Genomic DNA, 14,746 nt, shown 5'->3' with positions numbered 1-14,746 from the left:
TAACTGTCTTGCCAAAGCCCAGCAGAGTTTTCTAAGTGCAGCATTTAAGCTTCTTCATCTCATCCAATGATCCTCCTAATTTCTAGAAAAAGAGCTGAGAATGTCCTTAATGGCTCCTCTGACATGAAAGCCTTCCTTCAGGTTGTGACTTTTCTGGTAAAGCTCACAGAATTTTATCAGCTTCCATGTAGACTTAATAAACTCTGCTTGCCATGGAAATGGGGCAAGTGTTCTCTCATAACAGATAATAATAAGCTTATTATTGTAATATACTTAAATAATGAACATGACCAAGGTTTAAAATGCACAAATGGTTTGAGAACTATAGAAAACAGAGAAACCCCCCTCGGAAACAGAACAGGATAAACTGTTTTGCAAATAGGGTGCAGTTGCAGTACACATATAAAAGATTGATAAGTCACAAAGTGACTGGTGTAATCATGTCCACAAACAGCTACAGCCCTATTTGCTGTTGTGTAAATCTTCATCTAAGTCTTAAGGTGGCAAAGGCTGTGAATTGTGACTAAAGCTCTTAAGTTGGGCAGGACAAACAATTTCATTCCTGGATGATTTTTAGAAGACAACTCATTAAAGATATTGCCAGGACTTGCCTTCTAAGACTATAGTTCTTCTGGCATGTGCAAACTAATGTGATATTTTTTCCAGTGCAGATAAGCCTAAAAGTTGCCATTAGCTTAAAATACAAAGTCTACTTTTAAAGTTTTCATAAGGAGAAAATCCATAGGCTAATGCATGTGAGTTACATTTACATTGAAAAATGGTATCCAACGCTGCATGAGACTCACTCTTTAGGAGGAACAGCTCTTAGCAGCTCAGCTACAAAAATTGAATCCAACAGTTAATGTAGTTGTGATTCTCTCCTTTAATTTAATGAATTCCCTCCTTTAAATGATCTAATATAAAAAAGTCTTTCAGCTGAAAGAATTCCAGATCTACATTAATTAATAAGGTGATTATTTGGGGCACGTGGTCTAAGCTCATCTCCATCCTTTTAAATGCCTCTAAAACTGGAGGTGGGAGAAGTATCAATTTCCAATGGTAATAAGATCTACTTGAAGTCACCTGATGAAGCAACTCTTTAAAGAAAATTCATACATGCAATTTCATTAACTAGCAACACTGGCAGACATTTAAGAATACATTATCAAAAACTAACCACATGAGCCCTGGCATTCCACAAATTTGTGTGAGGTTTCAAATAATAAGTTATCACAAAACATACAAAAATGACAGTAAGTAAAAAGGCATTCTCTAAATATTGAGAAGTCATTCCAGTTCTCTTGAAAGCCAAAAAAAGCAAATGTCATACCAAGAAATGATACAACTGAATTGGATACTGACACATTTCAGTTCTGCCTTCTCTTTTGAACTCAGGCAAGATTTAGAGATTTTCCTTGGCATTTCTTTTCACTTGGCTATGGTCTTCATTTTCAAATTCTTGTTGCATACTCTGTTTTTTCTGGGAATGGGGTTACTTACATAGTACAACTCCAATATACACGTTATCAAGGCAGTTTGAGTAGCAGATCCCTAGGATATGATGAACTACCAGCCAGTTTCTAAATCATAATACGTATGACATCACTGAGGAGAAACAAATTAAACTGAGATTTCAGCTGAATCTTTTATATTGAGGGCTGAGATGGATGGGGAAAGGAAATAGGCTGTCATAAAGATACACAACCTCCTCCTCCCAAATTATTAAAACATTTGGCTAATAAATACATCTGCAATTCATAAATCCCACTCATTAGAGTCTTTATAGACTTCAAGGCAGACTTTCAAGATTCTTTCTATCGGAGAATGGCCACATTTTTAATCTTATATAAACAGGAAAAAGAGGGAGATGGGGATGTTTACAGGATCTGTTTTTGTTCAACTTTTGTATATTTTGTATACATTATATAATTACAGAGCCTTGATGTTCAGGTCTTGAAAGGACATTCTTCTCATCTAGATTTTTAATGTATTTATTGTACACACCTGATCACCAAAACACTTCTGCACTTTCCCTCCCCCCCCTTTGATTTCTTCAACACCTGCTTCTACCATATTGCCCAATACCCATACGATTATATCTTATCACTACAATCTACCTATCCACCCACAGCTTACTAAAAAGACATCAGTGGCAGTAGTACAGGGAACATTTTTTCATTAGAGACTTAAACAAAAATTAATACGGTGTTTAGTTTAAGTTAGCGATTTCCTTTCCTGTAGAATCTCAGAATAATAATTATTTAATGTGCTCCTATTTTAGTTGAACTATGTACATGCTGTTGTTGGTTACTTAAAGTGCTTTTTTCCACCTCTCTTAAATAAGTGGATATGGAAAATGCAAAAAAGTTATTGGTTTTAAGCACTATTCATTAATACCACATTATGTTAATTATTAAACTATAATTGTATTCTTGCAGCAGTCTCTACAATTATGAAGAGAATTTGTGAGTGAACCAAACAGAAAATGCCAGTATGCTTGCATAAAAAGCTTATTGAACATGTAAAAATATAGTAGTATATACATAGGGAGTAGAAAGAGAAATGGGTAGAATAGATTTTTGGTTCCGATTGGGAAGCTAAGTTTAGAATGAGTTGAGGTAAGCAAAGACTGTTTAGCACAACAAAAGACTTATTTAAATATATTTAAAATAAAAAATAACAGGATATTAGTTACTTTCAGCAAAAGCTATGTACCATACAAGAATGTGCTGTACCTGTTCAACCAGTACCACAAGGTTCAGCCAGATTACAGGTTGTATGTGTAAAAGGGAAAAAAGAACTAAACAAACAAAAAGACTTGCAATTGTAATTCCCAATTTGTTCTTTTACTTCTATCAATCATTTTGTTCTCTTGGGAACCATTATGTTTTTGATAAAATGTTGGCAAGCCAACTCTTCCTAGCACAGCCAGTGCAGCAAATACATACTTATTTGGTCATTCCAACTAGCTCTGAGAGGACTGCTCCTAAATAAGACTGCTAGGGTTATGCTAGGGATAGATAAGAGAGGTATATGAAATCTTACTACATTTTAGAAAATGTGTTAACAGACAACTAGCAATATTATGGATATCTTGCCTCTTATATGATTTACCTAATTCTATAACATTTTATCAGCAAAAAGCATGTTTAAAACATTTGTCAAACTATTCAGTGAGTTAACTAATTAATTTAAAAAACTTGTATAGCTGCCTATCTTTTGTAAGATCCTAAGTGGATTGCAAAAACCAGTAAAAACAAGAAAACAACCCCTCCTCCTTCCCACCAAATACTTGAAAATTCCAATACCATCCTCATCTTTTAAATCGAGGCTTGGAGAAATAGCCAGATCTTCATGCCCATTTTTATACTTCAATTACTATAAAAGCAGCAAAAATATTTATGGATTCTAGGTAGTAGGAAAAGAAGCTTGAGAAAAAACTCCATTGCCTTGAAATACATTAAAATATTGTGATAAAACATTAAATGAAATGGTATTTTATTTACACACTGAAACCACCCATTCTTATCTATTATTCTTAGATCCAAATTTAATCAGATTTATGTTAAGTTTAAATGTCACACTAAGCCACTGTTAGTTGGTTTACAGTGTAAACAGCAATGATTTTTATAGCACATTAATCATCTTTTTATCAATCTCAGGTGGGGGGAATTATCAGATGGGGGGAGTTGAAGTGTCCTGCAGTCCTAAGCGCAGACAGACTGCCAAGTGCCCAAATTTTGATTACGTCACTGTGGCAATAGCCAAAACTTTAGAAATTTGTCATACATTCTTTCATTCAGTTGCCTTCATAATTTTAAATCGTTGCTGAACAAATGGTTGTTAAGTGAGAACTACCTGTATGCACAAAGATAAAAAGACCTGGCACTTTCCACTAAGGAGAAATTAAATTTGTCAAGATGGAAAACTCTCTTTATTAGAGAAAGGACAATATCTACATTTATTGATGTCTGAAAACTTATAAAATTTTTGTGCAATGAAAATGAAAAAACTGAACTTGTGATTTATGGTTTTGGTGAATAGAAAGGTTATAAAAAGAAAGGAACAATTATGGAATTTTAGACAGAAGTTTGATTAGAATTGTATGTATAACTGCCAAGAGGAATTTAGAAGCCATTATTTTACAACTCTTTTCATGTTTTTTCTTCTTTCATTTTTTCTATTTCTTTCTCCTTTATTCTTTGTTGCTTTTCTTTTTCTCTTTCACATTTACATCTTTAAATGTAATTATTATATATGTAGAATCTTTTAATTAAAGTTATTTTGTAGAACATAGATGCTTTCAGACATTCATTTTCTTGGTAAACTATAAAATGTCAGTTTTTCTGGTTAATAAAAAGAACCTTTGCAATAGAGATGAATATCTGTAGCTTGGATGTAGGATGAAGGTGAAAGTTCATTCTCTGAGTTTGTGGGTTGGTTTCTGAATGTTTTGTTACCAGGCTAGGTAACATCTTCAGCAGAGTTTAGGGGATGTCAGTGTTCTTCTGTTTATAAGGGCTTCAGGTGTGGGTGTGTCAAGTGAAGGTCTGTGATGGGTCAGGTGTGAGTCATTGGTGAGTCTTGTGATGGGTCTTGTAATGGGGAGGTGAACTGATGACGGTAGGGAGGCTTACGTGGGTTGGTTGAAGGTCAGTGCTGTCTCTGGTTGGTTATGCGGTTGATTTGGATTCTGAGGGGTTCATAAGCTGGTTGTAGGTCAATGAGTCTGTTGATGAAACTGCTTGTGGAGTGCCAGGCTTCAATGAACTCACAAGCATGGTGGGTGATAGCGTGGCCGATGATTTTTGTGTTGCTTCAACCGAATTAATCATATCTGCTGTGGGTGTGGGTAGAAATTAAGGATTTGGAATTGTGGCATTTGACTGCCAGCTGTTCATGGAACCTGTTTTTTAATTGATGTGATCTCCCACGTAGAAGAGTCTTGTGGCTGGTTTGTCGGATCATTGTGAGTTATTTGATAGGTGTTGGTGTAGCTGAGATAATCCACAATGATCTGCCAAAACACCTAGAGAACAAAATAAATGACACCCAAAGAAAATGGAAAAAGAAAAACAGCTAACACCACCAGAGAGAAAACACATGCAACCACAAGACTCCTCCTCATCTAGGTTCTACAGACTCCCCAAAATACACAAGAAATGGGATCCCCTTATGCCCAATTGTGTCTCTGCCTGGAATACCAACACACAAGCTAGCAAAAACCCTGCAGAGGAAACTTAGACACCTGGTCAATGACTCAACCCACTCAATATACTTCCCAGAACAATTTCTCCAATGCATCAAATACACCAATATCAACAAGGAAGAAAGTATGGTCTCCTTCAACATCACTGCTCTCTTCACCTCAATTCACATCGGTCTGGCTAAACAAGCCATATGCCACCTACTCACTAAACACCATACCCACAAAGATGCCAATACAGAACATTCCATGTCCATAGAAACCATCATGAAACTCCTGGATTTATGCCTCAATACATACTTTAAGTTCAATGAGAAAATCTACAAGCAATTACAAGGCAACCCGATGGGATCACCCAGGACTAAGAGCAAAAGGAGTCATGCAATGACTCGAATCCATAGCTCTACCTATCCAACCAAAATTCTGGACACACTACGTCGATGACACCTTTGTCATCATGTTGTTGTTGTTAGTTGCGAAGTCGTGTCCGACCCATCGCGACCCTATGGACAATGTTCCTCCAGGCCTTCCTGTCCTCTACCATCTTCTGGAGTCCATTTAAGCTCACGCCTACTGCTTCAGTGACTCCATCCAGCCACCTCATTCTCTGTCGTCCCCTTCTTCTATTGCCCTCAATCTTTCCCAGCATTAGGCTCTTCTCCAGTGAGTCCTTCCTTCTCATTAGATGGCCAAAGTATTTGAGTTTTATCTTCAGGATCTGGCCTTCTAAAGAGCAGTCAGGGTTGATCTCCTCTAGGACTGACCGGTTTGATCGCCTTGCAGTCCAAGGGACTCGCAGGAGTCTTCTCCAGCACCATAGTTCAAAGGTTTCAATTCTTTGGCGCTCAGCCTTTCTTATGGTCCAGCTTTCACTGCCATACATTGCAACTGGGAAGACCATAGCCTTGACTATACGCACTTTTGTTGACAGGGTGATGTCTCTGCTTTTTAGTGTGCTGTCTAGATTTGCCATGGCTTTCTTCCCCAGGAGCAAGCGTCTTTTAATTTCTTGGCTACAGTCCCCATCTGCAGTGATCTTGGAGCCCAGGAAAATAAAATCTGTCACTACCTCCATTTCTTCCCCATCTATTTGCCAGGAATTGAGAGGGCCAGATGCCATGATCTTGGTTTTCTTAATGTTTAGTTTCAACCCAACTTTTGCACTCTCCTTCTTCACTCGCAACAAGAGGCTCTTTAGTTCCTCTTCACTTTCTGCCATTAGAGTGGTATCATCTGCATATCTTAGGTTGTTGATGTTTCTTCCGGCAATCTTAATTCCAACTTTTGATTCATCTAGCCCTGCCTTTCTCATGATGTGCTCTGCATATAAGTTAAATAGGCAAGGCGACAGTATACAGCCTTGCCGGACTCCTTTCCCAATTTTGAACCAATCAGTGGTTCCGTGTCCAGTTCTCACTGTTGCTTCTTGGCCTGCATATAGGTTTCTCAAGAGACAAATAAGATGGTCTGGTATGCCCATCTCTTTAAGGACTTGCCAGAGTTTGTTATGATCCACACAATCAAAGGCTTTAGCATAGTCAATGAAGCAGAAGTAGATGTTTTTCTGGAACTCTCTAGCTTTCTCCATTTCATGTCATCATGAAATGCTCCCAAATTAAAGAAACACACCACCTACTCAGTAACTTGTTCCCTGGGATCCAATTCACACTCGAAGAGGAAACAAGACAACAAACTCCTAATCCTTAACATTGACATAAGGAGACTAGTCAACAGAGAACTGGAAACCTACAGCACCACAACATTAAGAAAAGCAGAAGAGAAATGACTGCTCGACATCTTTCTCTGTAATGGCTATTCCAAAACCTAATTCTTAAAAATAAAGAAGAAATGATAGAGGGGTTGAAGACACCGGAACCTTGGGTGAAAGTGACCACATCATACTGAAATTCAATATAATGCAAACACAAGTAATAGAAAATAATCTAACCAGTGTCTTAAAGTTCAAAAGATCTGATTTTAATAAACTCAGAGAGAACATAGGAAAGATTCCATGGACAAAAATCGTAAAGGGGAAAACAATTCAAGAAGCGTGGGAAACGGAAAAATATGGTCATAAAAGCCCAGTCCAGCACAATACCACTGAAAAAGAAAAGGAAATTCAAGAAGAAACCAGGATAGCTGCACAAAGCTCTCTCTGACAAAATGAAAGACAAAAAGGACAAGTACAAATACAAAAAATGGAAAGAGGGACACATAACTAAGGCTGACTATCAGTAGACAGCCAGAACATTCAAAGATGAAGTCAGGAAACCAAAGGCTCAGAATGAGGGGGAAAAAAGTTTCTTTCAACATATTAATAACAAGAAAAATGTCAAGGAAACTGTAGATCCACTAAGGAGAGAAGATGACAAGGAAGTAACAGGCAGTAGGAAGAAAGAAGAGCTGCTTAATTCATTCTTTGCATCAGTCTTCACACAAAAAGAAATTATAGCCCAACATACAAAAAGAAACCTACTGTAAAACACAAACTAGAAAAAAAAATAAGCAAGAAAATGGTAAGAGAACACCTATCCGATCTTGATGAATATGAATAATCTGTCAGGACCTGACAGATTAAATCCCAGAGTTCTGAAGGAGCTGGCAGATGTTATCTCAGAACCATTGCACCACATCTTTCAAAAATTCTGGAGCACCAGGGAAGTACCTGAGGATTGGAAAAGTACCTGAGGATTGTGGTTCCCATCTTCAAGAAAGGAAAAAAATGGAACCAGGAAACAAGAGACTGATCAGTCTAACATCAATACCTTGGAAGATTCTGGAAAAGATAATCAAAAAACAGATCTGCGAACAACTAGAAGCAAACAAAGTTATAACTGGTAACCAATCTTATTTCATTCTTTGATAAAGTAACTAAATTAGTAGACCAGTGAAAAGCTATAGATATAGTATACTTAGATTTCAGTAAGGCATTTGATAAAGTAGACCACAACCTGCTGCTTAGTAAGCTAGAAAAAGGTGGGAGGGACAACATCACCACCAGATGGATCTGTAGCTGGCTGACCAACCATACTCAGTGAGTAGTCCTCAATAGTACTACATCCACATGGAGAGAAGTAAGCACTGGGTTACCACAAGGCTCTGTCTTAGGCCCAGTACTCTTCTATATCTTCATAAATGATTCGATGAGGGAACTGAAGGGGAACTCATCAAATTTGCAGATGACACTAAACTGGCAGGAATTGCCAATACGCCAGAAAACAAGCTCACGATCCAAAAATATTTTGACAAACTTGAACAATGGGCCCTATCCAACAAAATGAATTTTAATGTGGAGAAAAGCAAAGTTTTACATTTAGGCAGGAAAAATCAAAGATTTAAGTACAGATTAGGCGAGACCTGGCTCAAAAACAGTAACTGTGAGTCCTAGTGGACGATCACTTGACTATGAGCCAGCAGTATGCAGCAGCCGCCAAAAAAGCTAATACAGTCCTGGGTTATATAAACAGAGACATAGAATCAATATCATGTGAAGTATTAGTACCGCTTTATAAAACCCTAGTAAGACCACACCTGGAATACTGCAACCAGTTTACTACAAAAAAGATGTTGAGACTTTGGAAAAAGTTCAGAGAAGAGCAACTAAAATGATCAAAAACCTGGAGAATAAAGCATATGAAGAATGGCTACAGGACTTGGGTTTGGCTAGTCTAAAGAAAAGAAGAAACAGGGGTGACATGATAGCAGTATTCCAGTATCTGAGGGGCTGCCACAAAGAAGAGGACATCAAACTATTCTCCAAAGCACCAGAGGACAGGGCAAGAAACGAATGGTTGGAAACTGACCAAAGAAAGAAGCAACCTGGAATTAAGGAGAAACTTCCTAACAGTGAGGACACTTAACCAGTGGAACAGCTTGCCCCCAGAAATTGTGGGTGCTCCATCACTGGAGATTTTTAAAAAGAGGTTAGACAGTCACTTGTCTGGGACGGTATAGGTTCTCCTGCTTGAGCAGGGGGCTGGGCTAGAAGACCTCCAAGGATCCATAAACACTGGCTGGAAGTCAAGCAAATCCCAAATCCTTAATCTTTACCCACACGGATACATCTTTCAAACCCCTCAGAATCCAAATCAACCACACAGCCAGAGACAGCAACCAACCCACGTAAGTTCCCCCCTCCCACCAGTTCACCTCCCAATAACCATGACCTGACATAACCTCCCCATCACAGACCCTCACTTGACACACTCACACCTGAAGCCCTTATAAACAGAAGAACACTGACATCCCCTAACTCCGCTAAAGATGTGACCTGCCTGGTAACAAAACATTCAGAAACCTACCCACAAGCTTGGAGAAAGAATCTTCACCCTCAGAAAGAACCTTTTTGCATTTAACTTTTATCTTCTCTCTCTCCTTTTGAAAAGCTGCTATTGTTAATTGTGGCACTGATTAAATCAGACATGTCAAACACAAGGCCCGGGGGCCGGATCCGGCCCGCGAAGTGGTTTCATGCGGCCCGCAAAGCCATCCTGGAAACAGTGAGGGAATGGCCCCCACTGCCTTGGCCCTGGCCCAGAGACCCTCCTTCTGCCAGAGACCCTCAGATCTGTCCCACTCCTGCCCAGGCCCCCATAGGCACCCTTGATGCAAACGATGTAGAGCTGGCCATGCCCACCCAGTAGGCCATACGCACTCTTACCACGCCCACCCAGTAGGCCATGCCCACCCAGGCCACACCCACCCGGCCCCTTGAGGGCAACAGCAATGCTGATGCGGCCCTCAGTGAAATTGAGTTTGACACCCCTGGATTAAATGAATACCTTTAATATGTTATTTTTTAATACTCTTAAATGTTGTTGGTTGTTAGCTACAGTTGCAAGAAAAAGTATGTGAACCCTTTGGGATTACGTGGAGTTTTGCATGAATTGGCCATAAAATGCACTCTAAACGTCATGTAAGTCACAACAATAGAAAAACACAGTCTGCTTAAAATAATACTACACAAACATTAGCTGTTGTCATGTTTTAATTGAATATAACATGTAAACATTCACAGTGCAGGGTGGAAAAAGTATGTGAACCCCTAGCCTAATGACTTCTCCAAGAGATAATTGGAGCCAGGAGCGAGCCAACCTTGACTCCAATCAGTGTGATGATATTGGATATGTTGCTGACAGCTGTCCTGCCCTTTAAAAACACACACCTGTTTTGGGTTTACTGGTCTCAAGAAGCACTGTCTGATGTGAACCATGCCTCGCAGAAAAGAGCTCTCAGAAGACCTACGATCAAGAATTGTTGACTTGCATGAAGCTGGAAAGGGTTACAAAAGTATCTCCAAAAGCCTTGATGTTCATGTGTCCACGGTAAGACAAGCTGTCTACAAATGGAGAAAGTTTAGCACTGTTGCTACTCTCCCTAGGCGTGGTCGTCCTGTAAAAATGACTGCAAGAGCACAGCACATAATGCTTAATGAGGTAAAGAAGAATCCTAGTGTCAGCTAAAGACCTACAGAAATCTCTGGCACATGCTAACATTTTTGTTGACACATCTACAATAAGGAAAACATTAAACAAGAATGGAGTACATGGAAGGACACCACGGAGGAAGCCATTGCTGTCCAAAAAAAATATTGCAGCACGTTTGAAGTTTGCAAAAGAGCACCTGGATGTTCCACAGCACTACTGGCAAAATATACTGTGGACAGATGAAACCAAAATTGAGTTGTTTGGGAAAAACACACAACACTGTGTGTGGAGAAAAAAAGGCACAGCACACCAACATCAAAGCCTCATCCCCACTGTAAAACATGGCGGAGGGAGCATCATGGTTTGGGGCTGCTTTGCTGCCTCAGGGCCTGGACAGATTGTTGTCACTGATGGGAAAATGAATTCCAGAGTTTATCAGGACATTTTGCAGGAAAACGTACGACCATCTGTCCGCCAACTGAAGCTCCGCAGAGGATGGGTGATGCAACAGGACAATGACCCAAAGCATACAAGTAATTCAACAAAACAATGGCTTCAACAGAACAGAATACGCCTTCTGGAGTGGCCCAGTCAGAGTCCTGACCTCAACCCGACTGAAATGCTGTGGCATGACCTTAAGAGAGCGATTCACACCAGACATCCCAAGAATATTGCTACACTGAAACAGTTTTGTGAAGAGGAGTGGTCCAAAATTACTCCAGATCGTTGTGCAGGTCTGATCTGCAACTACAGGAAACGTTTGGTTGTGGTTATTGCTGCCAAAGGAGGGTCAACCAGTTATTAAGTCCAAAGGTTCACATACTTTTTCCACCCTGCACTGTGAATGTTTCCATCTTATGTTCAATTAAAACATGACAACAGCTAATGTTTGTGTAGTATTATTTTAAGCAGACTGTGTTTTTCTATTGTTGTGACTTACATGATGTTTAGAGCGCATTTTATGGCCAATTCATGCAAAACTCCACGTAATCCCAAAGGGTTCACATACTTTTTCTTGCAACTGTATATACTAAAGGAAAAAAATGGGAAGAGAAAAAATTATTTACTAATTTAACACCAGATAATGTTCTATGCCATCTAATTAAATAGTGAGCTCTTTTTCCTTTCTTCACCTGCCTTGTTATCTCATTGGGTATGTAAACATGACAAATACCTTTTTAACAAGAAGCAGGCAAATGTGCTGAATGATATACATTCTTCAGACAAATGTTCCTAAATGTACAAATAATAGTGCATCTCCTGTATTGGAAATAGGATTAGGTATTTGTTGCTGTATCAGTTAAATTGTAACATTACTCTGAGTAACAAACAACAGATTTCAAAATAATTTCATTATTCATTCGAAAGCATAATTGTGCAAAAGCAACATGAAAACATACAGATTTCTGGCAACTGGCAGGGTTCCAAAGAAGAGCCTTTTCTGTCATGGCTCCCTCCCTTTGGAATATCAGACCTTTCCAGGTGACATCTGATCCTACTTTTCTGGCCTTTCCTGAAAACCTGGCTTTGACAAATGGCCTGGGAAACCCATTTTCAAGGTAACTAGTAGGTTAGTAGAAGATAACATTTCCACCCCATCTATGGATTGGTTCTTTTTGGTCCATTTTAATATTAATATTTTAAATTTTAATATCTGATATTTTAATATTTAATACTGTGGTTGTCTTACTGTTATTTATGATATTGTAAACTGTCCAGAATTGCTTGGTAGAGATGGTAAATACAGATTTTTTTATCTCATTCCCCGACTCCCATCATAAAAGATACAATTGAATCAGCTTAAACTTTAAAAACAGATTTACCGCATGAATTTTAACACTTGGATTTCAGATATAAAATGTATATGTAACTAAAGCATGACAGAGGTCTACAGAATTATACTGCTAGATCAGTTTAGCATCTATTAAGTCCAATATCATGGCCTAATTATTATGCATTCAAATAATGCAATGCACTCTACATGAGGCTGCCTTAAGCTACAACTGACTGAATGGAGGAAGCAGATTTCCTCATTACTAGCAGATCTAAGTTACACTGAGTGGAGGCATAAAGTATTTCTTTTGTGTGCGGAATTAATTGAGGACCTTGACAGCTCTTTTATATTGTTTTTAAATCTTGTACACCACCTAGAGTTCTAGGTTCAAGCCATTATTTTTTATGAATTAATGAACATTTTAGATTTTCCAAGAGAATGATCGGATTCTTCCACGATTTTTATCTAATCATTCATATATATTTTTAAATATATAAGAAGTACATTTTATGTTGAGACAAGAAAAATCTAACTATAAGTCAGCTTTTGCTCTTCTACAGTAAATTCATTTTTAAGGTGGTATTTTCTTGTATGATAGTGCTTCCTATATTGTATTTACTCATTCCAAGTTTATATACTTCTCTTGTCTGATGGGTACAAGGAGAATCACTGTAGATTAATAAGATGCTGCTTCCAGAATATCACATTCAGTCTACTTTATAAGTGTTTGCAAAAAAAAAAAAGAATTAATTATATAATCCAATTTACCGCTGAGGCAGTTCAAAAACCATTCAGGAAAAATGGGAATATTTTTGCCATTTGTGTGTTTTGTACAAGCCAAATGGATTCAGGATGTTCTGAATATAGCATTTTAAATTTTAACTATGTCGTTCACAATTATACAAAACCGGATAGAATTTTCTTAAGTTATTATTGCATATTAATATACATATACTTTTATTGTATATTAATATATAATGATGTCATTGAAAGAACACTGTTCTGTCTATCCTGTTATTTTTTTCTTCTGACTTCCAAGATTCTGTATGGTCCTATCATTTAATGGATTATATTCTTACTTAGTGCATAAGTGAGTACTTAATCAGAAGAAAAAAAGGAAAACTGGAAATATTAAATGTCATTTTATGTGTTACACAGACGTTCCAGCTTTTCAAGACTGAGTGCTAGTTTTAGATTTATTTTAAATGCAGGAAATTATTCAACAATGAAAACTTTCTTTACAAATCTTGTTAAGGAAATGATCCACCCTAAAAAGTGCTTAGGAATTTTTGCTATCAGCAACAAATATTTTCTGTCAGCGTTCCTGGAGGTAGTCTGGTTAGCTTTGTGATTTCAGTCCTCAAAGAAGATACATGTAACATATTTAGATGTACCTTCATATCTGAAAAGTACATGATAGAAAAGCAAGTAAAAAGCCAAGGTGTTCTTTTAAATCAGTGTCTAAACAAAATTAATTAAAACACAATACTGCTTATTTGTACCAGATATCCATGTAAACGTAATACATTTAACTGTATATTTAATTTTAAAATGTAGTTTGTTTTGATCACTTTTGCCTTCATCATGCAAGAAAAGTTGCTTATTTGCTATCAAGTTTCATATTTATAGTTGAATGTGAGCAAGATATATCAGTAAGGAAAACCACAAGAGTGTGTGTGTATTTGTGTGCTTGTGTGCATATCTTTAAACATATGTATGATTAAAGGAAAAACTATTACAGGCAGTCCTTGATTTACAGTAGTTTGCATAGTCACCATTTAAAGATACAACAGCACAAAGAAAAGTGACATATGATAATTTTTCACACTTATGACCATTGCAGCATCTCCATGGTCACATGATCAAAATTCGAATGATTGATACCTGGTTCATATTTATGACGAATGCAGTGTCCCAGGGTCATGTCATCACCTTTTGCAACCTTTTGAAAAGCGAAATCAATGGGCAAGCCAAATTCATATAATAACTGTGTTATAAACTTAACAACTGCAGTGATTCACTTAACTACTATAGCAAGAAAGGTCGTAAAGTGGAGCAACAGTCACTTAACAAATGTTTTGCTTAACAACAGAAATGTTGGCCCAATTGTAGTCATAAGTTGAAGATTACCTGTAACTTGACAAATTGTGTCAGTGTATATAAAAAGTCTAATACAATGTTTCCCTAATTGATAATTTATTCTTGAATCATCAGGAATAATTGTTCCTGGAAGTTTTAGTTATGGTATTTATTTGTGTCCCACCTGTATTATTTTTACAAATAACTCAAGGCAGCTGATATATCCAATGTACCTACCTCCGCCTATTAAATTTACATTCA

This window comes from Vipera berus (genome assembly GCF_964194415.1).
Source record: "Vipera berus genome assembly, chromosome: Z".
Taxonomy (NCBI): Eukaryota; Metazoa; Chordata; class Lepidosauria; order Squamata; family Viperidae; genus Vipera; species Vipera berus.
The sequence above is the reverse complement of the archived record's forward strand: the minus strand, read 5'-3'. Positions refer to the sequence as shown.